General features: G+C 38.2%; 1 long non-coding RNA gene across 1 annotated transcript in view; it reads right to left on the bottom strand.

The window, feature by feature from the left end:
• Nucleotides 1–26,617, bottom strand: part of LOC103388303 (uncharacterized) — a 68,285-nt gene that overhangs the window by 29,747 nt on the left and 11,921 nt on the right. Inside the window, exon 3 of the long non-coding RNA XR_001760934.2 lies at nt 26,118–26,258. This is a non-coding gene — a long non-coding RNA (uncharacterized LOC103388303). The remainder of the gene's footprint in view (nt 1–26,117; nt 26,259–26,617) is intronic.

Below are 26,617 nucleotides of genomic sequence, written 5' to 3'. Positions count from 1 at the left end.
GAGAGAGAGAGAGACCAGAGGGAAGCTGCAGCGAGAGAGAGAGAGAGAGAAGAGAGGAAGCTGCAGTAAATACACATAAACAAACCACAGCACATCACACATACAGCCACGCAGCCACATACTGTGGGCATAAACATAATGTTCTCTGTATTTCTACTTGTTAGTTTCACATTAGAAACAAAAGCTAAACACCAAAGGCTCCGGCGCCACAGAAAAAAAAAAACCCTCACAAAACCTGCATTTGAAGAAGAGCAACAACCATGTCCATGGATGAACATAAATCAATCCTGACCTTTGCAGTTTTGCCACCATTACTCCAGGGAGTGATCCACTCTGCCGTTCCCAGCAACCAATGACTCAATTCCACCTCATCTGTCTTTGGCACTTATCGACAAACGAGTTAAGAGGAGGCTTTACCACCACCGTACAAACAGAGGAAACAACAGAGAAATAGAAATCTCTTTGACATTGTCTTTTAATTTCAGTTTTTAATGTGTGTGCCGCCGCTAAATTAAATTAAAATCACTGAGCTGAAGGGGTAAACAGCAGCAGAAATCCAGGACAGAATGCCCATGCATTTGTCATTGCTGCCAACTGCACAGTCAGTATGTTTACGATTTATTTCTTACATGCCTCGTCAGTGTGTGTGTTTTCACAAATACACTAAATTTGAGACATTTTCAAAAATGGCCACCTGTTGTCTTGTTTACTTCCTGTATGTTTACGGGCCCCGCCTACATTTCCCCATCTCTTTTGTAGTAGGTCCTGCAGCATATTGTTTGACAGAAGAGTTTTTTTTGTTTTTTTTTTAGTATGTTTGTTTTCTGTTTTCTATTTTATGAATTTCCACTTTTTAGAAAATGTTTGTTTTATATATATATATACAATAAAATAAGTTAAGTGCAGTGGTCAGATCATAAACTTTCTTTCAACCAGAAAACCCTAATTAGCAGTAGGACTCCAGTTAATAAACAGTATGGCTAATTTAACTGGAGCAGGGATATATATCATATATTTATCATCTATGGCCTGAGAACAAATATCTATAATTTCAGTGTAAACAGAACAATCTGCCTCACCAGTTTACTGCATTATTTGTTTGCACATTTCACACAGCATGGCTAGTGGAAAACATTAACGATGAAAAGTAAGCGCTGGATATTCGCGATATGAAAGTAGCAATTAGCTGAAAGTGTAAGTACTGGTAGAAGTCAACACATTTTTAATCCAAAAATGATATGGTTAAAATGTTTAAAGTGAATGTTTGAAGAACTAAAAAACAGAATCATTTTTGTTTTATTTGGAGTTCATGGCCACAGTCTGAGTTTTGACAGTTTTGTCATCATCTGTCACTTCATAGAGACAAACACTACGAGGTTCAGACTAATCTGAGTTAATCCCTAAATTATCAGGTCAACAAGCACAGCTGACCTACACACACACACAAATTCCAATCAAGCAGTGACAGGAGTGGATAAATACACACCTGACCCAACTCTCTCAACCTCTCTTTAATGGCGATCACCCCCCCCCCCCCCAGCCCCTAACAACCACACACACACACACACCATCAGTTTGTTCAAATGTAACCAACCAGTTTCTGAGGCCGTCAGTTCAACACCTGACACTCTCAGGTGTTTCTGCCACAGTCTCGGTGGACGACAGTTTTCTGTGGAGAGTTCAATGTCTCAGCTGTTACAACAACAGCCAGAAAACACGGACCCAGACCCGAGATGAAAAACTGGGAAAACTTTAAATGTGCCTTCCTTCAACAGTTCTAACCTCCCTCCTGTTTCTTCATTTGTTTATAATAGCTTAGGCCATGTTCTTCAATACAGTTTCCTTGGCTTTTTTTTTTTATTCAGAGGTGTTGACACAGAACCGGATCACTAACTTCTTTACTTAACCATTTCAAATTGTGATTTATCACGATTAATAATGAATATTTATATATTTTAATCAAATAACATCCCTAAAAAAATACAAAAAAGAAAAGGTATGCAATTATCACACTGCTCTACCAAAATCTACATCCTGTTTCTTCATTTGTTTATCATAGCTTAGGCCATGTTCTTCAATACAGTTTCCTTGGCTTTTTTTTTTTATTCAGAGGTGTTGACACAGAACCGGGTCGACATAATAATGTTCCTGGAATCACTACTGACACAGACCTATTTTCATTGCATTCAAATTTCCCACAAACAACTCCCATTCATTACAGGCTGCACTCTCCAGTGTTTTCTCTACTGGGCAGTTGTACAAAAGTGCATAACATTGTTGCACAAAGGGCTTTTCAGTGAAACACAAGACTGGAGTGCACACCGAACGGCTGTAAAGACTAAATAAATGCTACATAAATAAAAACAATTTAACATAAAATATATTTCTTTGCACTGTCTGGGTGTACTGCAAGTATCACAGCAGTACAGACAGCAGGCTATAAGACAACCATAAACGATTCATTAGTTAATTTAACAGAAATCTCACCATTAAAATTTCAAATCATCATATGGATATACAACAAAAATATTGTCAATATAATAATTGCACAAGAACCTGATCATGGTTTCAGTCCAAAAATCACATTTCTTGCAGTACAAATTCCATTACTACTGTACTTAAACACTTTGTTTTGTTTGTTTGTTTGTTACTGCTGCTTTCAGTCAGAAAAATCACATTTCTTGCAGTACAAATTTCATTAGTACTGTACTTAAAGACTGTTTACATTTTATTTCTTGTTTGTTTGTTGTCTGCTGCTTTCAGTCACTATTTTGTTCAGCTAATAAAAACAAAAACACAACCAATACTAATGTGGTCAAAGTGCTGCAGTAACTTCCAGTCTACTGCACAGATCACCCAGAGGAATCACTGTGTTATCCAAAGCTGTTTGTATGAGTTTACAGCAGCAATAATAAAAAACAAAAGCTGTTAAATTGACAGGACTATTACTCTAACAAACAAACAAACAACAACAATATTCAACCACAATATAATATGCACATGATTCACTAGAATATAGTGCAAGAGGGAAGTGATACATGTATAATAAATTGCTAAACTGAATGTAAAAAAGTGCAATGTAACTCAGTTATGTGTTGAGATTTATATTTATTTTTATTTATGTTATAGAAATGATGGTGTAAAATGCCAATTAAAAACTACTAAGACACAGCCCTTAACAAAATCTGACTGCTTGTTGCCAAATGTCCTCAGGGACATTAAGCCCATGTTCTTTAAGATGGAGAGAGAATTAAATTATTTTGTGGATCAATTTTCCCATAATCGCCCCCAACTGTGATCCATTATTACAACTGCTGAGGAACAGGAGGAAAGCCATTCTCTATCACAGTGGGACTGAAAGTGTTCAATAGACATAATTTCAGGTGTCGTCAAATACGGGTTCCACTAATGAGTTGTTGAACTATGTGAAACCACCGTGTTTAAAGATCATTTCTACTTACGGACAGTCTGTACATCATCACACCACAAGTCTTTAACAGGTAAGCTCAGATACGGGCAAGCTACGGCCCGGGGTCCAGATGCAACCCGTTTGTCTTTTTAATCTGGCTCACCAAACTCGTCCAAATTATGTTATTTATTTCTATTTTCATTATATTTCTGTCTTTCCTCTGCAGTGCTTGCATTTCCCCAATAGATGGCACAGAAAAAGCTAAAAGCATTTTAGCATTTTAGCCTTTACTTTTACATGTCCTTTGTTTTGGTTCATGCGAACGCTCCAACGATCTGCCCCTGACCCGGGCCCACGTCAAATTTTAGGACCCATTGCGGCCCGCAAGTCAAAAAGTTTGCCCACGCCAGGGTTAGCAAATAAGTCACTTAAACGCACCTTCAAGAAGATATGGATATATTAATGCATGCACAAAAAATGCCAGTGTTATGCACAGTTTTAATCAGTTAACGCTCTCCCTCTCTCTGTCCATCCACATTCTTTCACCATTACATAGAATTTTACTGCATTCACATGTCAGTGTTCTAATCACTGCTGGATGGATGGGTGTAATTGGCAACTCCCTGCTGTGCATGCATGCAGACACACAGAGAGGAGGACACAGAACATATCATTTACGTCTTAACGTGTTAAGTATCACTTTTGTGCGTGGTGCTATTATTTGCTCATTCACCTAAAAATAAACCACAGGGTAAAAATCCTTCTGGAGAAACACGTCTAATGAAGACGTGCTGTTAAAGCATCGCACCTCACTTCTCTGTGGTTGAGGTTTATAGGCCAATTATATAGAAGGTGTTGTGACACCTCCCACTCCATTATGAGAATCTGAAAATGTATTAAATACAATTGTTGCAGAGAATAAAAACATATACTTTAGATGAATAAAAAATAAAAACATATCAAGGCCACGGTTAAAAAGGAAGCATAAGGACAAAAAAAGAAAAGAAAAGAAAAGATATTATAATTGTTTACCATTAAAATCGATGAATAAACATGATTAACAAGGCCAAAAATACAAGGAAAGATCCATTAATGTAACATAATATTCAAATAAATGAAGAAAGACTGAGACAAAGACATACTGAGGTTAAAACATTTAACATTCATCCAGTGTAAAAGGTTAACAATAACCAATGAATTAACTTATTTATATTGACCTTTTCTAATATGCAGTATTTCTTTTCACACCTGTGTTTGTTATGATAATTGAGCTGATGTGATTCAGAGCGTCTCTTCAACCTTCTGGCTTATTGTGTTGATGAGGGTTTGTATTCATAGATGTCGTGCCGTTTATATATGAGACCGAACATTGAGATAAATTACAAGAAATGTAAAAGCGACAACAGCAATTCTTACACTGATGACAAAAAAAAAAACATATTCAATTCAGTTTTAATTCAGTAACATCTGCATCTGAACAAACCAACATTTTAATCAGGCTGGTTTCCTAATCTTGGAAGAGAAACTGTATTATAACAATCTTGACAGTTGCCACCGTGGAAAGGCCTGACCCCGTTTTTAAAAACATGTTTTTAGGCCTCAAAGGTTCTGTGAGAAACATAACTGTTTTTCATCAAAACTAAATCAGATTCCAACGCTGTTTTATTTGTTACTCAAATCCAAACTGGGTCACATTCTTTAGTTTAAATCCAGTCTCAAAAATAGCCAAGGTGGTTAGATAGTAATGTGATAGGAATGCCTGATAATATGGAAAATACTGAGAAAATTGAGTAATTAGCAGCACCTACAGTCTGAGATGTGTCAATCAATATGACAATAGGTTCCCGATTAGCATGACGTCCTCGTTCCTCACACATACTTCACACTCCAGAGCCTCTCAACATGCCTCGCTATCTGCTCATGTGCTATCAGTTTGCACTCTTAACCATGAGCGTTTCCTCTGCCTCGCCCTCATTACACCACACCAACACAGTCACTGTTTCACTGTAACACCTCAAGTATGACACACTGACGTCACATGCATGTGAACGGCTCTGTGTTCTCAACCACAAACCGCTAGACTTTAAATAGCCACACCTCTTACTGCATATCAGCAGACGGTGGAACTCACTCAGTGACTTTTTTCCCCACATTGTGGTACAAATGCTCTGACGACTAGTGATTTTCTGGAACAGTCTCATCAGCCTTAAAGTCAGGGGGAAAATGATTGTAAAAACCCTGCTGAATCTTTGATTTCCTTTTTAGACCATTTTCAAAAATGGTCAAAAAAGGAGCAGCTAAAACTGTTGACATATGCTTTTTTTGTTTCTGATGATTTGAAAATACATTTTTATTATTATAAATTATTATTATTATATTTAATTACAACATATTTAAAAAGGGAAAAGATACTGGTAACATTTAATATTAATGACAAAACATAATGCTAAACTAAAACTAGTCCGGATTATTTAATTTCCAATTGCACATGAAATTATATACTGTATATATATGTATATATATGTATATATATATATATATATATATATATAATTTCATGTGTTTAAAAATTATTAGCCATTAAGTTTAGTCCCACAATATGACAGTTTTGACTTTGTCTTCTTCATCTATATTGTTATATGGTCACCATCCAATGTTTGACTTAATAAAACAGATCAGTTGTTAACTATAAAAAATAAATCCTATATATTCATGTTAATTTACACCTAGAAAAATCTACAATATTACAAAGAAATAGCGCACGAAATATATTAAAAAATAATCCAAGAAATTAAAGAATATTAAATTAGATTCAGGAAACACTCTTGATCTTTGTTAGACTGTCGAAAGAAAGAATGGTTTTTACTTTTACTTTGTTGTTTAATTAATTCTGGTTTGCATTATCTACTCCCTGGACTTAACCAGTTTAACTCCATGACACACTGTCAGGCCATGATCCATGTTTCATAAGGGTTTAAATCTTTATGGGTCTAAAATAATGGCTACACTTTGTTTGTCTAAAGGCATCGTCGTGGTTTTAATGAAGTAGTCGAGGTAAAAGCAGAGTTGTTTCGCACTAATGCTCTTCTTAAAAGCAGAGGCCTCGCATCTCTTCATAACCTGGCTTTGTTGTGCATCACATTCATCCACATCTGTAGTTGAAGAATGAACAAACTGCCTTCTTTTAGTTAGAGATTTGTTAGTGACTGTTGAATTTTCCTTTTTTTTTTGTCATTTATCCAGGATCAAACCTGTTCTTGTTCAGTGCCCATTTGTTCTGTTTCCTCAGCAACGACTACAAAGACGTAACGAGCCACAGCCACCTGTTTGATACCTCTACGCTGGTTCTCTATTCCAACGGATAACTAATTTGAAAAAAAAAAAAGAAAAAAGAAGAAGCAAGAGTTGTCTCTTGGAAGATAACTACTCATTAAGCTCAACAACACAGGCAAAAGAAAATGACTGCCGCTATCTGAATTATTTTTTACAAATGAATTTGTCTTTGACTAACTCTCCTGAGAAAACTGACAGGAAACCTAAAAACATGCAAAGCTCATAACAACCAATGAAATCCCGGTACAGGAATGCAGGGATACAATGTGATGTTAATACACAGTCAATGTTAGTCTGATGTGTCTAACAACTAGATTTATATAAACATACCAAAAGTATTAGCCAGGAAAACAATCTGTGAAAAAAGCAACATTTCAATTATTTGAGAAATTTAAGAATTACATTTTAAGAAAATTAGATATCACAGAATCAATAAAACATGTTGGGTTTAGTTGTAGAAACCACAACTGCTATTGTCCCAGAATTAGCCGAAGCAACCACGCTAACAATGTTGTCCAGTTCAATGTCATTGTCTAAATAACAACAAAGGACAGTCAATCGCTAATGAGAAAAAACAATGACAGCAGACACACTGTATGGAGTCGTTTTCATTTACAGTATGATTATGTAAGTCTCTGCTACTGCAGCTAATTGCTAACAGCTAATATGTCATGTCATGTCAACAGTAGCCATGGTGCAGCCTGTGGCAGCTGTCCAGTCAATCAGACCAGTATGTCTGTTACGTTAGCATGTGTTTGTGGCGCTAAGCTGTAGCAAAGGTTGTACAAGAATTAACTGCCTCAAACGGAGCTGCTGTCGGTCCCTACACACATCCTGCAGCAACAGCACAGAACAGAGCGGATGTTTTCTTTTTAACCTTGGTCTCAAAGTCACTCTCAAACCTCACTCCTATCTACCGACACACCAGCCCTCAGCTCTCTTCTACCATACACCGCCTCACCAGCACCAGCAGCAGCAGCAGCAGCAGCAGCAGCAGCAGCCCCCAGCCTCAGTTGGTCTGTTTGAGCTTCTCAGCAGGGGGCCTGCAGTTGCGCAGATATGTGGGGGTGGTGTGTGTGTGTATGTGTGTCTTTCCATGTATGTGTGTGTGTGTGTGTTTCAGATTCCCACTGAATGTGCTAATGTGATAATTAAGTGTTCTGAGTTCTGCAACTGTGTTCACACACACACACACACACCCAGATTTGTTTGCTTCACCACTTTGACTTGGCACTTTATGATGCCTGTCGTATCATCACAGACATGAACATTTGCGACGAACTTTCCCATCGTTTGCTTTATTCCTGTAACTAAACATCTGGCCGTCGGGAACAGTTGCCTACACACATACAAAAACAGCTTCATAAATCTCCTGAATATGCAGCAAGAGCTCAAACCTGTGTCAAAAAAAATCTCTCAAAATCTTCACATTAATTAACAGTTTTTTTTGACTGACAAACTAAGTTCTTATTCTAAACATGTGCACCGTTAGAGATTGATGACGGGAACACAAGACACAAATGTGACATGTGACATCTAACCTGTGATACTATGATTGTTGTAGTATTATTGTGCTATGATACTGGGAATGTACACGACGGTACTATTGATGTAGAGCAGAGGTGGGCAAACTTTTTGACTCCACAATTGTCCTAAAATTGAGCGTTCGTGTGAACTTAGATAAATGACATGTAAAAGTCATGCATAAAGGCTAAAATGCTAAAATGCTTTCAGCCTTCTCTACGCCATCTATAGGGAAAACATGGGCATTTGCAGGGAAAAGGCAGAAATATAATCACAATACAATCAATCAATTATATAATTTGAACAAGTTGGGCGGGCCGGATTAAAAAGCTGAATGGGCCGCATCTGGCCCCCGGGCCTTAGTTTGGCTTGTACTGAAATTGTGCAGAGAAATATCCTATGATCCAGAAAACATATTTTCACAGGACTTCTACATCAGTTTAAACTTGGGCCTGTTTTGCTACACATTTGACACGCATGTACTGACTCTACTATATAGTGCATAAAATAAATAAACAAACTTCATGCGACCCGCCTACAGTCCTTCAACAGTTCATAAAGACGAACCGCTCAGACAGCTACGCAGCTCAAATCCGCTTCTTCTCAAGTTCATCGTCCGATCACAAAGTTTAGTTTTTATTGAATTCTTTGGCAATTTTTCATGAAAATTTTAATTTTCATCTTAAAAAAGCAAAGATGGGATGTCTTGAAGCTCTATTTAAAAAAAAACACATTGTGCCCCCCACCCAGCCTTCCTAGCCCCCTCCCCCCCACCCTTTCTTTGCCTCTCTTTCTTCAGTCTTCAAGCACTGTCTCCATGCGGGAAGATAAAGGCAGCAGAATTCCTTTAAACGAGCCACCGAGGCACCCAGGGACCAGTGAGCAGCACCCAGTGACCAGCGCTCGTCCTCCTGACAGTGTCAGAGGAGCAGTGAGCTGAGGAGAGTTGATGCCTTCAGAGGACAGTAGGTCGGAGCTGCAACCTAAGGCTTGAGGCAAACACTTCACAGACAAAGCAGAAAGGCACTCTCTGGCTTTCAATATTGATCACTTCTCAAACTCTCTCTCTCCACACACACACACAGACCAGGAAAATCAATGAACGCACAAATATGCACTGGCTGTGAACCAAGTCATTCTGGCACTATTTGTGCTTTCACAGAGTTTGTGTGTATTTATATATGCAGGACTGAGAAACCGAAGGAGAGAGTTGAAAAGTTGAACCCAGAAAGTTCTGAGATGTTTTTTAACAAACGATGGGTGGGGTGGAGGTGTAAAGGGAGGAGGAGAGGAGGCGTTGACGAGGTTTGTCGGAAGAAGAAGAGAGGAGGGGATTAGAGTTAGCGGTTTGCTGTCGAACCACCGTCGATACAACGGCGGCATTTGCCTAATCCCCTAGTAATGGGGATCTTAGCGGCCTCCTCGGACACACAAACACTCCCACCGCCTCCTCCTCCTCCGCTCTGCTCCTCTCCTCTCCTTCCCTGCCCTCTTCCCTCCTCATTTACATAACATTAGAAACATTAAGGTGGCCCCAACAAGGCCCCATTATGTGCGTGTTGGTTTTGGGTCCCAGTGCGTCGGCCTGAAAGCTTTGGAGAGAAGAGGAGCAGAGTGAGTGAGGACATCACAGAGGCTTGTCCACTGTTTTGTCTGCTGGAGATGGTTTGTGTTTTTCTAAAGGACTCGTTGAAAAGGAAGAGAAAAAGAGAAGGGAGAGAAAGTGATAAATGGTTTTTCCGAGGGTCCGCAGTTTTGGGATTCGATTGTTGACGTACTTCTGAAAAAATAAAACGAGCGGTGACATCGTGAAGCCATCCAGGCTTCAGTGGAGATAGGTGTTGTTTGTTTTTCTGATAATTAATTAGACTGGACCGACATGAAAGCAGCCTGGTAATGGTGTTTCATGGGGGGTTCGTGGCACTGGGATTGTTTCTTAGAGCTGGAGTTCAGACATCAAGGTGACGGAGGAGGAAAAACAAATTTGAGATTTTCACCTAACACTTCACAGATCTATCTTCATTAGCATCAAAGTATTCAATTTAGCCCATAAAACGGTAGCTTCTCAACTTCGACTGTGTGGCTTGAAGTCTGACGAACAAAAACATGATGAAATGTCACCAATGAACACTTTGACACAGTAAAAAAATATATTTAAGTAATGAACAAAAACTAGCAATTTAATGCACAAATAAACTGTAGGCAAATAAAGACACGATGCATCTGTGTATGAGACTGGCAAAATAATATCTGGTCAAAAATGACATCAGTTGTACTATATTATTATATTAGTTGTTTTGTTAAAATGTTTATATTGAAAACTAAAGTAGTTCTAGAAAATACCAAAGCATTGTATCCCTGTTAAGCATTGTATAAAAAAAGAAATAAGAAGAAATTAATTTTAAATTGTGTATTTTTTGTCATGTGACATGACATGATGTTTGATTTACTGTTTATATTTAAAAGGGTAAAATTGCTGAGGTTAAAACTGTAGTTCACAGTGATAGGTCATCTTTAAATGTGATAATATATAATCATTTTACATCACAGGTAGAAAGAAGTTTATATTAGCCATAATATATTTATCTAAGTAGTGGGGCAGTCGTCCTTTCCATGTAAAACAAAAATTGAAACCAAGAGTAAAACATAGACAAAAAAATCTACTGAGGAAAACCCTTTCATATTATTATTTTCTTTTACTTTGAACAAAACAAATAGAACCCAAATAAAATAAATAATAAATTATTTTTAAGAAAATGTTTTTGGTTAAATAACAGCCTTAATTCTAAATATGTTCCAAATATATATTTGCAATCCTGTATAAAAGAAAAAAAAAACCTCATTAAATTCTGCTGGTTCCTATTTCAAATGCACAGTCTCTCACCTATATTTACAAAACCTCCAATTAATCATTGGAATAAACACTAACCCACAGCCACGAACCAGAACTGAAAAATAGCAACAGTTTTCTGTGGTTCTCCCTCTTCTTAAAAACTCTCCTCCTTTTTATCTCCTCCATTTAGTCTCAAAATGCAGAGTTTTCAGTCGGCTTCAAAGCCCTGTGCCGAGCTCGGTTGGGGGCCTTCAAAGCCCCCTGTCTGTCGGCAGGTTTAGGCTCAGAGAAAGCTTCTTGTTCTTTAAGGATTTGGCTCACAAATAACGCCCAGCCAGGGCCAAGGCAACTATAGCTTTCACCCTGACAGGAAGGTAGGCAGAATTCTGCGTGTTATTAAGGATTTTTGGGTCTAATCCTGCTTCAATCTGAGTGAGTACTTGTTCTCTTCTAATGATGATTATTTTTAGAACATACACTTAATTATAACATATAAAAAAATAACAGGACCTTTTTGTTGGAGCCTAAGGAAAAAATACAAAGCAATATTGAGTTTCTATTGTCTACATATTTATTTAATCTTAAACTAGCATTTCTTAAAGTATTAATGTCAGTAACCTGCTTATTTATTTACCCCTTTATTTTTACAGCAGAATTTTACTCACAGCTGTAATCTTATTTCAATTTATTATATTTTTTAATAGTGGGTGATTTTATTGTTGAGTTAAAAACCATGTATGTGTTCATTTCAGTAAAGTAGCATTATTAGTGATTGTGTCTATACTTTGTGTCTGAGCCTTCATTTCAGTAAAGTAGCATTATTAGTGTCTATACTTTGTGTCTGAGCCCAATTTTAAAGCTGTGGCAAAAATTGTAACTGTTTTTGGTTACACAACAATATGTCATTGCTAAACTTTAAATGTTAAATACCAGGGAACTGCAGCTGTTTTTAAACTCTTTATTTCTAATCTCTCTCACCTGTTATTCCTGCCTCTCTTGCTACACGCAAACAAAACAACAGGTTTTGTGTTTATATGAAAGGGGAGGGGGCTACACTGTGATTAGGCCAATCATTGTCTAAACAGTGATTGGTTTAAGACCAAAATTTTAACCAGATGTTCACCGGTAATATCAACAGCTAACTGCTGATAAATGTGCCTGTTGAGGACTGTGACTTTATTTTATATTGTTTTATCATATAATAAAAAAGGTAAAGAAAATAGACAAATAATGTAGCATGAAATTGTAGGAAATGCACATAAAATTCACTTCTACTATGTTACGGAGTAATACAGTGACCGATGTGTCAGTCATTAGACCACCTTATTCTGCCTGACTCTATTCTAAAGATTATCTTTATGGTCATGCAGACCACTGAAGGCAGGAAATATATTCTTGCCTGGTAAAAAAAAAAAATCTCATTCTTACCAGGCAATTTAAATGGAATGTCGGCCACTTCTTCTGTGAGTTTCCATCACATTACGGTCGAGTCTATTGCATCCTTGATGCCTGAAGATAGAGGTCAGACTCCAAGTGATGCAATGACGAATGACGATTGCTGTGAGTGATCAGTGTTAATGCAAGTTGACCTCAGAGAAGCCCCTGCATCGTTATTTTTCAAGTTGCTAACTTTATGCAATTGGTGGTGAAGATCTTTTTCGTGTCAAATTATGTCTTGGATCAGTTCCCGCAAATTCCCTTGGTCTAATGTATACGCTTTTACCAGATTCAAAACAAAACCTCTGTATCACCGAGTAAACCAGAGGTGGAGGTTTTTAAACAGTACCTGGAAAATATTTTTTTTTAATTTTCTTTGTTGAAAATACCAATAATTAATTTGAATTAATTCCCATTCACTACATTTAATAATTCTTAGTGCAAATGCAATTTGCAATATACGGTAATGTGATTATTGGTCCATTTTTTGACCCATAGCTGATAAACAATTCATTTTAAAATCCACAAAGACAAGGAATTATTAGGTAAATGACATTGTGTTAACACTAAATAAAACTAGTATTAAAAATCTAAATCCATGTCTCAATCAATGGTGTAAACGCATTAAAACATTAATTAATGTGATTTCTGTTAGCCAAAAAACCCCAGCAAAAATATAATAATTGCAATATTAAAGGCAAACAAAAATAATAATCTGTGTAAAAAATATGGTTCAAATATGATATATAATAATTGCAATATTAAAGGCAAAAAATAAAATTATAAAATTGCCAAATTGTTTCCAAAAGTTAGCCAAAAAATTGTAATAATAGTTACAATGTTTGACAAAACTGACCTGGTTTAATCTGTGGTGGCCCTAGAAGACAACAACAATTGTGGAGCTAAAATTAAATGTACATGTAGTACATAACCTAAGGGCTGACAATTAAAAATAAATGTCAAGACTCAGAGCCTGATTGGATATTTAAGGTCACGTCATTTAGGGATGTAAATAAACCGGTTCTGTTAGCAGCAGGATCATTTTGTTTTCACAAGTCACACGATGCTTAAATAAATTATAGATGATTTTGTTCTGTACTATTCTCCTGGTGTCATCATCACTGCACCTGCTCCCGGAGTCCCTACAATATATTCTTAGTCGGAGGTGTTCTTTAAGATACCGCAGACGATCTTTAGGCTCCACCGACGCCGCAGCCGTTTCCACTGCAGCTCTTGTGAGTCTCTTTGGATCAGGGGTGTCGTCTAAACGCCTTAATTGTAATTGTAAAGTGTTGGCCTGCCCACACGTTTGCCCAGTAGTCAGAGCCCTCTTAAGAAAGCAGTGACGAGAGGTTGACGGGATGAGATGGAAACAGGCAGCCATTATAATCAGTCATTCAGCCCTATGGAGTAGCCATTCAGTGTCTGTGGTTTGTTCTATATTTAAAAGGAACCTCAGTGACCTGCTGGCATTCACGTCGGCCTTAAAACCACTGCGCGCTCCGTCCCTCTGTCGTCCTCTCTACACCCGCCCCCCTCGTCCCTCCTTCCCCCCAAAAAGGCTCTGCTTCATCTCCTCACTCTTCGTCTTTTCTCCAGTTGCCTCTTTATCCTACCATTGAAGGAATCTTTTTCAAACATTTAAGATATGAAAAAAAAACACATTTTTTTTCTCAGTGTCGTATAATAACATGTTTTGTCCGTTGTATTGTTTCCAGTTTCATTTTCTACCATTTCGCTTTATTCAAGATTCCGCAGCAACAAAAGCCATTAGCCTGTAATTAGCCTGTAATTTCACACCACTCCCTCCGTTGTCACTGGGCTCTTGGTAATACTTCAAGCCATATTGTGGTTGCATCATAGTTGCAGTAGTAGTAGCCTATTGTTAGGAGTATTTGTGTGGCCCTTTTTACTGCAGTGTGCAACTTTGTTGAAAGTGCTAAAGATGGAAATAGTTGCTCTGCTCAAAGCGTGTTCTAGTTGGAGTTTAGACACAGGGTTATGTGAGGAGAGCTGGAGGAGGGAGCGCTGCAGAGAAGTGTGGCAGTGCACAGTATTTTAGGAGCAGCAAAACGACTATTAATACCAACCACTTGTGATGTAGATAAATAAACTGAATATAGAAGAATTACTCTAAATTTCCTTTTGGAATCATCATAACAGGATTACTCCTGATATTGATAAGTGCTAGCCAAACTGTAGCCAAAGTTACTATATTGATAAGTGCTAGCCAAACTGTAGTCAAAGTAACCTATTTTGGCTACAGTTTGTCTTTGTATCTGTAGTGTTAACATAAACAGTTAAATATAAGTGGAGAGAAAATGTAAAAGCCAAATATAAAACTAAAATAGCAGCATAGTAGCAATAAAAATATTCAGAAAAGAAACACATTTCAAGAAAATATCTAAAAATGCAAATGAAATTCGATTGTTAGCTAAATAATAGCAAAGGAAACTAAAGGTTTGTCAACAAAAGTTGAAAGATAATCAGTCAAACAAGTTATATAAATATTTAAAGAGAAAGAAGGTGAAAACAGTTACATAATAGCCTAATTTAAATAAAAAGTTAGCAGGTAAAAATGCTAACGCATTTCCAAAAACATAACAAAACAAACTAATACTGTAGGTGCCTGCATTTATCTGTTATTATAGATGATCTGATCTATCAATAAATGTAACCCTGGTTTTATAAAGAAGTAATAAATGATTCTAAACAATCTACCCTCCCCCCCAAAAAAAAGTCATGTAGCAGTAGTGAAACTCATTTGTCAAAAGCCAACATGTCGTGTAAGACAGACGTTGTAAAAACAAGGAACATAAAGGTCAAAGTTAGCCTAAAATATGTTGTAGGTAAGTGTAAGGTGTAAGTGTATCACAATGACTGTAATGAGACACAAACTATATGGATGAAAATTAGAAAGAAAAAAACATGGGGGAGCTTTTATCTAGCCAAAAAACTAATAACAAAAAAGTGACTGTTGTTAATCAAATCAATTGAAGAAAAAAAATTCTCTTAAACTTCACTGAGGGAAATAACCTCTGTCCAATACGTTTGAATTCCCTCCCTGTTGTCTGACCTGTTCAATAGCCAAAGGGATGTTGGAGGAGCAGAGAGTTTTCCCAGCATGCACTGATTCAAGGACAAGGACAGAGCATCCTAAGAAAGCGCAGACAGAAAGACCGACAGACGGATCTCAGAGCATCCTCACACAGGGGACGTTGAAATGCCCCGATCCCCCCGACGTGTTTGTTTATTAAAGCTGTGGACAGAAAACACCAGCGACCGCTCAGACTTCACACTGAAACCAGCTCATTTAGTTAAACCAGCGTTCTGCTGAGCTGCCCCGGTGTTATTATCCACCACACCCTACCTCTGTCTCACCTTTCCTCTCCAACCATCTCAACACGACAGTGTTTGTGCAAGGATGTGTGTGTGTGTGTGTGTGTGTTTGTCAGCTCTGCTGCTGTGCTAATCATATTTCTCCTTAGCTCTGGCTTGGGAGAATGAAGCTGCGAGGGTGTGATGTCGGGGGGTGGGGAGGGGAGAGTGCGGGGGTGCGTTGGGGCGGTAGAGGATGATCTATAGCGGAGAGAATGAAACAGTAGAGCAGAGAAATCGCATGGGAGAAGCAGAGGAAATCAGCACAGAGCAGGAAACGCAGGGAGGTGCAGCAGAGTAATTAGTCAAAGTTTTGCTGTGGTTTATGAGCCAGACATATTGTACAGAGACAGTTTTTAAGGATACCTGAATATTTTTCTCCCTCCTCTCCTTTATCTCTCCTCGTCCCCTCACCCCCTCTCTCCTCCCTGTCTGTATCCCTCTCAACCTTTAAATAATGCAGTGCCGGAGATGGTTCCTACATACTGAGGAGGTGTCAGCGCGCAGTTGTGGGAACGTCAGCACCGCTGCACCCACCCGAATGACATGTACACATGAGCGCCTCCACACCTGCACACACTTCTGTCATTTCTGTTTAGTGAGGAGCTAAACTCTGCCACACTCAGGAGATAATTAGAGCGGCGTACACTGAGAGCACACCGCAGTAAGGCCCAGGATGATAAAACGACGGGTGTAACCGTGTAGTGCCACACATTTATACAGACACTGAAAATCAGACTGGGAAAAAAAACCCATTAATTTAATGTTGTTTATATTTTAAATAATCTTTAGAATTGCAAGTTTGCATTATTTAGTCTACATATTTTTTATATATATGCAAGAAAAACGCTTGTTATGTTAAATTGCACATTTGAACATAATATTAAATAATGTTTAATGTGGTTTAAGTTAGATTTTTATCATAAAATGACACTAAAAATCATTAGATAGATTATTTGAAATAACTTATTTTCGGTAAACATCATTTGGGAAGGCTGAGAAACTTTATATTTAATCTGTATTATGACTTTAACGCGAAAAAAAAAAAGAAACAAAACACCATTGATCACCGTTTGGGCCTCATTTCAACAAACAAAGGTTTTTGAGCTATCAAAAATGACCAGAAATTTAAAATAAAATAGCAGTTGATTATCTGTTTACATTTCGATAAACAATGATCTTGATTTTTAAAAAAACAATCTGAGAAATTTGGTGATTTATTTTAGCCTACAGAATTTATGTCAGTGAAGCTGCAACACAAAAATGACATTTATCCAACTGGTTGCTGTCATTATAATCATATTTCTTAGAAGAATCCGTTTCTTTACAGCTAATATAATGTAACATTAACTACACTGTGCACAACTGCCTTGTTTCAGAGCCTCCCCATGTTTTCTTTTCTTTTCCAGGAGCAGATCTTTCCCTGGAAATAATACCTATGCTCTCTTTGTCTGCCTGTCAACTCTGGGTGTGCTGCAACTTCAATAATCTCAGCATCAATAAGTGTTTGAAAAAAAAAGCCTAATAATAGACAGAGTGTCGGATGAAGGCTCCTGCTTATGAGTTTTTTAGGTCTGGGAGCTTAAGCTTTATCAGCTACATGTTGGCCTGAAATAAAACAGGGCCCAGGCCGACTGTGATAGACTGACGTGCACCTCCTCTGTGTGAATGCCTAATTGTGTGGTGACCTTGAAATGACACGACGGAGAATATTTCCTAAAGCAGAGTCAGCAAATCATAAATACACTCACCCTCACAACTTACTCAGAGGGCACGGTCGGAATTAGCCTATCTGTGATTAAGGTGGAATTTTGAATACAGTTGTTCATCACTTATGCTAATTTCACAATGCAGACCTGCACAAATGTTTGCTGAAACAAATGTGGTAATGGTTCCGCGTCGATGTGCGTACCGGGCGATGAGGCGCCTAACAAAGCACAAATGTGTGAGAGAATGAAGCAGCGGACAAGAATGTAAGAGAATAGATTATTATATTATTAATACTAAGGGGATATTTCCCATAACATTTGAAAGGAGAATCTCACCCACACAGCTTTGTAGCCACACCGAGGCAGGGCTGCCTTTATGCATAATTCATGTTTCCATATCGTCATGATGATCATGTGCTATGAGTGTTTGCTCTCACAGCAGGGGAGCTGGTTGGTGGTGGATTTAACCGTGTGTGTACGTGTGTGTGTGTGTGTGTGGATAAGGGGGAATCAAGGTGTCAGGGGGGGACAGAAAACGCCCTGAAAAAAAGAGGGAGGGAGTGGGTTCAGTGTTTCTGCTAATTATCTCCCAAGAAGTGGCCAATTTTTCAGATTTTAATAACTGGTGATTTTCTCACACAGGAGAAAATAAATAGAACATTGCAGAAATAAGATGAAGAGCTTTCAATAATAATAAAAAAATAAATGCTCAGAAAGAGTTAAAGTCCATAAGCAACACACCTGTGATCCCCTGGATTTTTTTTATTCAACAGAAAAACTGATTATAACCTAATTCTTTCAGATTATACTCCAAATATCATGCTACAATTTTTAAGTATTTTTTAAGCAAATACCAGCTCAAAATCAAGTTACTAATTACAATAGACTTATTAATTATTGAATCAAGATGTGAGTTTAAGGTGTGTGTTATTAAGTATAAACAAAACTGTAAATCATTCGTCTTCGACAAAATAAATATATATATTAAAAAAACCCAGTTGGGAAAGAAAAAAAAGATTATAAACCAAATGCTGGCTTTTATGCCATGTTGGGTTTGAAGCTGAGTTTTCTTTCCTGATTAATCGTGGATTTAGAAAAATACAGCGTGTGGAATATTGGTGTGTACGAAAGTAGAGATCCAGATACTGAGTCTTACACCGTGTTGTTGTATTGACCAGGTCCAGGTGTTTACGTAGTCTGACTGAAGACCTGCTTCATCTGATCTAAATGTGACCCACATTATCAGACTCACTCTAACTCCCAATACTCCTCAAAATCATCAGACTTCTGTCTGGACTGTGTCTGTCAGACATATGTAAAACCAACACACACTATTATGTAGACACCCCCATCATTCTCTCTCTCTCTCTCTGTGTGTTTGTGTGAACAGTATTGATTAAACACAGCAGGAGAGTAGAGTGTGTGAATGATGCAGGAAGCATACTAACCTGCCACTATGTGCACAAAAACTGTCCACTGGCCTGAATAAAATATGGCTTTGGATGGAATAAATATAATGTTTAAAAAAATCATTCTGAGTCTACCAGTCTACCTTATTGCCCAATATACCGTGTGTGAACATGTATTTTCCTCTGACTGTTGAACAACCATCAACTGATTAAAAGATTTGTTTAGTTGATTTTAAATATGGTTATAAATTTAGTGTTGTTTCTTTTAGTATTTCTTTTCTTTGGGTTACATCAACATTATGCAGTTCTGGTGTTTATTAACAATAAATATGTTGATTAATCTCTGTTATTGTTTTGGTAAAAAAACAATAACAGTATTGGTATTAATAAATATTTGCCACTCTAATATAGCAACAATCTCCTCTGAAGTCCATAACACAAGATTATCAGGCATTTACACGTGTCTGTTGCCTTACACATGATTATCCCTGGACTTTAAGCCAAGCCTTTAAGCTTTTAGCCTCTTAAATTTAGGGTGAACTCACACTGACCTTTTTTTACTGATACAAAAAATATTTTTTATATGCGATTTATCGTAGAAAAATAGAAACAGACAGGACCTCTTTGCTAAATGAGATTTCCAAGTCCATAATAGCACCTCTCAGCTGGTGCATGTAATGTAGTGACACGAGAGTTTCCTCTCAGCCAGCTGTGTGCGGCTAAATTGGACATGAATTGCACAAAATTCAGTGCCTGAGTACACATCACTAGCTGAAGAAACATGGTGGTTTTCTTTGTCCAGCTCTGTGTGGAGCAAACTGGTAAAAGATTGGTTCAATTTGAGTGGTTTAAAACCAGCGGCTATGGGAAGTGTGACACCTACAGTGCCCTGTATGATTAGGATAGGGAAGCATAGAAAAAAGAGAAGATGAGGTCGGGCTAGCAGTTGTAGTATTAACTCTAATAGAATTCAGAAGAGAATAATAGGTGGTTTTACTGGTGTTTTTTTTCACATGCTCAAAGACAATATGAAAAAAAAAGAATGACAGAGTCCTCTGACATAGAAGATCTGCTGGTTAGTAAAAAAAATAACTATTTTTTATTGTATGTGCAGCATACCTCAACTGTAAACTGAATATTTCCACCGTTCAACCACTTGTCGTTACTGAGGCTACACAGCCACAAATAAAATCCATCAACTCAGATGCATAAGTTTAAGTTCAGTGTACGATATACTTTTCTTGACATCTTGACTAATCATGATTAATCAACATCCAGTCGGTATATATATACTTCATATGTTACTCGATGGACTTCAATAACAACCTCTGATATACTTCATATGTTACTCGATGGACTACTCATCTGATTCCACACACACTTCCTCTTCTTGCGTTCTCTAATTTCATGCTAAGCTCTCATTCGCCGTCCTATGACCTGACACAACATTGCGTGTTCGTGTTCCTCTACTGCTCCAAACAAGGATTCACAAATTAAAGTTCAAACTGGACATTGTTGTGGCCAAACTTTTCAGCAGATGGCAGGACAGATGGCTGCCGGCATTTCCGGCCATTGTGTCCTTCAGTGGATACTTTTGTGGAGGAAATGCATCACAGACCACACGGTGGTGTATGTTATGTTACTTACTTATAATGATGCTACTAACTCACTAAGATGCAAATGCACTTTTCTTCACAGAGAGTTTCCTCTTGTTTAAAAGAGTAAAATATAATGTGTATTTTTTTTTATTTTAATGAATTTTAAGTTGACGTTTGCACCCTAATCAGAAAAACAACTATCATTATGATAATGAAACATTCATGGAGAGGCTGCAGTTGGAGTTGGAACACTTTTGAGTTCCCCGTTCATTTGTGCAGTTTCTCTCTCACTTTCTTTTTCTTTCTTTGTCAGTCTGTCTGTGCATCCCTACTTCTTTCCCCTTCTTCCTTCCTTCACTCCCTCTTTCCACACTACTGGGTTTTAATCAGTGCTGTAATTGGCAACTCCCTGCTGTGCACCCACCAACTTGCACACACACACACACACACACTGCTAGCTGCTGCAAATCCCTTTGGCAAACTGTGTGTGTGTGTGTGCGTGTGTTTGTGTGTGTGTTGTGGGCAGGAGAGATATGGACAGAGTAGGATAATAAAAGAGGAATTGTATCAGAACTGCAGGCCAACTCAGCAACTCAACAATCTGCTGTGAGGGAGTGAAGTTGTGCAGCCAAATTATAATTATCCCAGAGAAGAGAAGACATGGCTGAAGATTTATTACCCAGCATGAACACTGGGTGGGAGTTGATTAAGAATCTTTGTCAAATTCATCTTTTACTCGCGTTATGATTTGACGGTGTATCTGTAGCACAGAACGGTCGACACGTCGATCAATCAAAATGTCTCTTGTCAATATAAATATATTTAGACACACAGACTGTAATCTGAATAAAACCATCAAAATATGACAAATCATGGCGCGCATACACTCGACTATGGGTAGAAATCTAAATTTGCAATTATTGTGCGCCCACCATTAATCATGCTTTTGTACAACACACAGAGTGTGTATTAAAGTCTGTGTTAAAATAAATAGGTGTCTTAAAAAAACCTTAATGCCATCCCAGTCTAGATCTATACTTGGTCAGATAAGTTGGCGCTCACAACGTATTTCTGTGAATAATCTATTTCTATGCTAAAAAAAGGTTGTTTACCTGAAATTCTACATCTTTGCACTTGCAAAAAGCAGAAACAATTTGTTTTCATCAGTTTAAAAAAGGCAGCTATAATGAACGAAGTTGTTGTATTTCAGTACAGCGCATTTAGTGTATACAAGTTTGTTTTTTGTACATTATCAAAAAGTGCATTTAGTGCATACAAGTTTGTTTTTTGTATAGTGCATTTAGTGCATACAAGTTTGTTTGTTTTTTGTACATTATCAAAACTTTATTAAGAAGAATCACTTAATATTACCTCCACATGTTAACCTGGAGTCACTACATGTACAGGCGTGAACGCCATAAGTCAAATATTCAGAAATGTCCAACACAACACAATGCATGCTACATTTATGCATATTAGGAATTCTGTGCTGTGCCTTTGACCCATTGTCTGAAAGGCCTTGATAATATGTATGTACTAAAATAAACTTTACATTTGCAGCTGGTCACTAATCACTATCACAAATCAGCACATCAATCAGCCTTTCACAGCAGAAACAGCCAGACTTCATGCACCGGGGCTTAAGTGCAGCTGAACACTAACACTAAAATTAGGAATGTGTTTCATCACTGAAAAGACTTTGTCTGAACCCTCACCAGACCTGTGCCCGTCTTCGCAATCCTACACTGAGAACCGTCTGACAATGGCCATGTGAAAATCCAGCGATAAAGAATCCTGGTTTTATGGTTATCATGGCACATTGGTCACAAAAAGGGAAAAGGACCGTGTGTGTGTGTGTGTGTGTGTCTTTAATGTGGGTCACCTCACCATGTCTAATGGCCCCTTGCTGCGTGCCGCGTCCTGCACTGAGCTGCTCCCCGCTGTCACACTCTCGCACACAAACAAACGCATACACGCAGCAGGGGAGAGATTTTTGGGGTGTCCCTCATCCTAATACCCTCAACAATACACCAGCACCGCTGCATCTGTTGCTTCTGTTCCTTAAAGTTATCTGTCTCACTTGGAGTTTGTGTTCTGCCTATAACATACACGCTCTCTCTCTCTCTCTCTCTCTCTCTCTCTGTCTAAACTTGCTATCAGTTTACTTACTAACTACATTTATTTCCTACTTGGACAGAGTTTCATTGTTTATCTAATGCTGCCGTCTCCGCAGGCCTCCGTCATATGGACAACAGTTTAAACTGACAGCAGCTTCCCAGCAGGTGAGCCTCAGCAACACACCAATCCAAAGTACACTTCTGTCTGGTTTGTTGTTGTAATGCAGTGACTATTAGCTGCTGGATGGACATCTGCACAGAGACGTTGGTTTGTCACTTACTGTGCACCACTGAGGCTGAACACAGTCGTATAACCCTGTGACAATCTGGTTGTCTACATGGCCACATGGACAAGGAAGAGAGTTTTAATGTTTATGTGTGTGTATTCAGAGAGAATGTGCATTGTTTTCTCATTAAGATGCTGGTATTGTTAGCTGAGTGTGTGTGTGTGTGTGAGCACGCGCGGTGTGTGTGTGTGTGTGTGTGAGCACGCGCACATGCGTGTGTGTTTGTTCAAGCAGTTAATAGACATTGTAAAACAGAAAGGCTTATTATAATTGTTTGTCCTGCAATTTGATTTACAATTTTCGTAGGAAGGTAGAAGAGAGGGAGGAGAGAGTAGAAGACTGGGGAGAAGGCAGACGAGAGGAGAGGAGTGAGGAGGAGAGGGGAGAAGGGAGAATGGGATAGGAGAAGAGAAGAGAGGAGAGGGGAGGAGAGGAGAGGAGAGGAGAGGAGAGGAAAGGAAAGGAAAGGAAAAGAAAGGAGAAAATAGGGGAGGAGAGCAGAGGAGAGGATGGGGAGAGGTAAGAGAAGGGTATAGGAGAGGATTACAAAAGAAACAAGTTAGAGGAATATAGAAGAAGAGAGGAGAGGAGACGAGAGGGAAGGAGAGAGGACAGGACAGGACAATAAGGAAAAGAGGAGAGGAAAGAAAGAGGAGAAGAGAGGAGAGGAGAAATAAGGACAGTAGAGAGTACGACAAGTGATGAGGGGGATGGGTGAGATACAGAGCAAGACGTGGAGAAGAAAGAAAGAAGAGTGAAAACTGAAGTGATGAGAAATAATGAGAACAGGTTATTCATCAAACTCATGGAAACTGAGACTCCTCTAAAATAACAGCAGCTGAAGACGGCTGCAATGACATCAAGATGTATATGAAACAGACATCAGGAAAAAATGTATGTTCTTCTACACACACACACACACACACACACACACAGAGTATATCTCAGCCACAGAGACGCAGCTACGTCAGTGCATTTTCACACTGCAGCAGCGTCTCTTTGTCTGACTGTCGAACAGCCAGCTGTAAGATGGAGGGCGAGAAATATGCTTTTAGTGGACGACTTTGAGCAGACAACGCTCTGTTTGATAATTGTGTCTGTACGCCATTGTTGGAGTTATTGATTTCTGTCACTCAAATATTTGAACTCCTAACTAACTAAGCTGTTTGGTGTTTCTGTGTTATTTTACTGTTGAAGTGTGAGGCGTTTGTCGTACGAGGGAGACAATGGCGCGAATGCATGTGTGTTCATTAGCATGTCGAACAATGCAGGGATAGTGTATGTGTGTGTCAGTCTGTCAGAGAAAACATCAGTTGATGTTGTGGAAAGGTGTAGAGGAGTTGGGAGGGGGTAACGCAGAGATTTATTTATATATTAATATTTCTGCAGGTTTTAAAATTCGTTTAGTTTCACTGCAGTCAATGGAGTTATTTTTGTATTAAATGCAAGACATCTGGCTGTAGCTGCGTCTCCATTTTTAGCTAGATGTATCCTTTTATTTTCAGTTTTTTTAATTTAAAACCTGTTTTCATTTACAGTGTCCACTCTTTATTCTAAATCCAGCTGTGAGAGGAATCACCTTTTTTAAACTCTTAAATCCAAATGTCAGTGACACACTGCTCAAAGAGAACGGCATTTGACAAAGAGCAAATGTTCATCACTCACACACACACACACACACGTGACAATAAAAAATAAATAAATAAATAAAAAAATAGAAATTGATGTTAGAGGCAGAAGGTATCAGAGCTGCAGAGAATGGTTCAGGTGGATGGAAGGCCTCAGTGTGGCAGAAGGTATCAGAGCTGCAGAGAATTTCAGGTTCAGGTGGATGGAAGGCCTCAGTGCGAACTGTTCCATTGTGTGATACAAACACAAACACAGATGATTTTTTTTCTTTGATTCCAGGTTGGTTCACTGCACTCAGCGGGGGCCATGATAAAGAAACACACACACACACAGACACTATAACACTGTGAACCGCACTGATGGGATTAGACACCACAGATGATCACTCTCTCTCTCTCTCTCACTCTCTCGCTCCCTCTCTCTCGTTCGTTTCCTCGCTCACCCCTTCTCCCTCCTGATCGTGCCAAGCCTTGATTATTCACAAGGTTACTTCTGATTGCCTATAGCAGTGGCAGACACAGGTTCATTATCTCTCTACCACTTTTTACTCTCTGCCTCCCCTCCTTCTTCACTGCAGCATGTTGATGCACAATGGCTGAAGGCGAAGACTTCACCCACACGAGTAGAAATTTTTTATAAAAACAAGGTGCTGCAGAAATACAGAAGTGTCAAATAGTATTTTTTGGTCGTAGTATTTTTTTTATTACAAGGAGTTTTTAATAATTTTAAAATCGTAATTTTTACAGTTCACAGTATTGTAAGGTTGTTCCTATTATTATTATTATTATTATTATTATTATTATTAATAATAATAATAATAATAATATTTCAACTGATCTTTCTATTACACCAATAGGAGATTAGTTACTCTTATTTTATATTTATTTATTTTTGATGAAGGATTTAAGACCCTCGAGCATTATGGTTCTGTTTTTGTTATGAAAAATTGTGATCTGTTTATTTGTGTATCAATATATTATTCATATAATAATTCATATTTTATATTTCGCTCATTGGTCGGGGGCTAGCCTCACATCTGTGGATTTTTTTCCTGGTTGTTTGAGGATGATGTCAGCTGTCAATTATTTTCATAAAAAATACAGCAGAGAAGGAGAGAGAGAAAGAGAGGCGGGTTTGGCAGAATACTGATGACACTGTAAGTGCATATGTGCTAGAGAATATCAGTGCTGCTGCTGCTGCTGCAGGCTTCAAAAGGTAGATGTCACATGGTCTTCTGCTGTCACTGAGGAGCTGCCATTATTAAACCTCCACTGCCAGTGTACATGAGGCTTTCAAGAAATTATTTAGGTCTAAAATTGTGCAACGTGGAGACTGGCTCGACGCAGGTTTTTACTCCTCCTTTTTTCAACACCTCTGTGTTGGATTAAATCCTTCTGATACAGCATTTTATTTGGGCTAACTTTTCTAGCGACTGAAGATTTACTTATTTGTACCTCATTCTTTCGAGACTGTTGGTTTTTCCCTCTGTCCTCGGGACAATGAGTGCGTAGTTGTTGACACATGTTAGTGCAGGCTGGTCTGTCCACACATAAAGGAAAACGCAGCCCCTCCATCAGTATTCAGCCATTTTGTCTCTGTGAGAGAGAGAGGGAGAGAGAGAGGCTTTTGTTAGAAGAGAAGACACCGTGAAAAATTACTCAGACTACAGCCTTCTACCGATGACCGAGGCCTTGACATCCTTTTAATAATAAAAACAAAAAATCCAGTCATCGAATGCATCATTGTGGAGGCTGAAAAAAATTGGTTTAAAATCACAAGAAACCAGAAGGATATATATATAAATATATAGATATATAAATATCTATCTATATATATATATATATATATATATACAAATGTGTGGTTTCAAAGGTAGTGATGCCTGAGATCAGTGGGCCCTGTTGTCTATTGTGTGTTAAGTGGATTAACAGAGCGGTCAGTGAGACAGACAGCC

The sequence above is a fragment of the Cynoglossus semilaevis genome, chromosome 13 (assembly GCF_000523025.1).
Source record: "Cynoglossus semilaevis isolate Cse_v1.0 chromosome 13, Cse_v1.0, whole genome shotgun sequence".
NCBI classification, from domain to species: Eukaryota; Metazoa; Chordata; class Actinopteri; order Pleuronectiformes; family Cynoglossidae; genus Cynoglossus; species Cynoglossus semilaevis.
The sequence above is the reverse complement of the archived record's forward strand: the minus strand, read 5'-3'. Positions and strand labels throughout refer to the sequence as shown.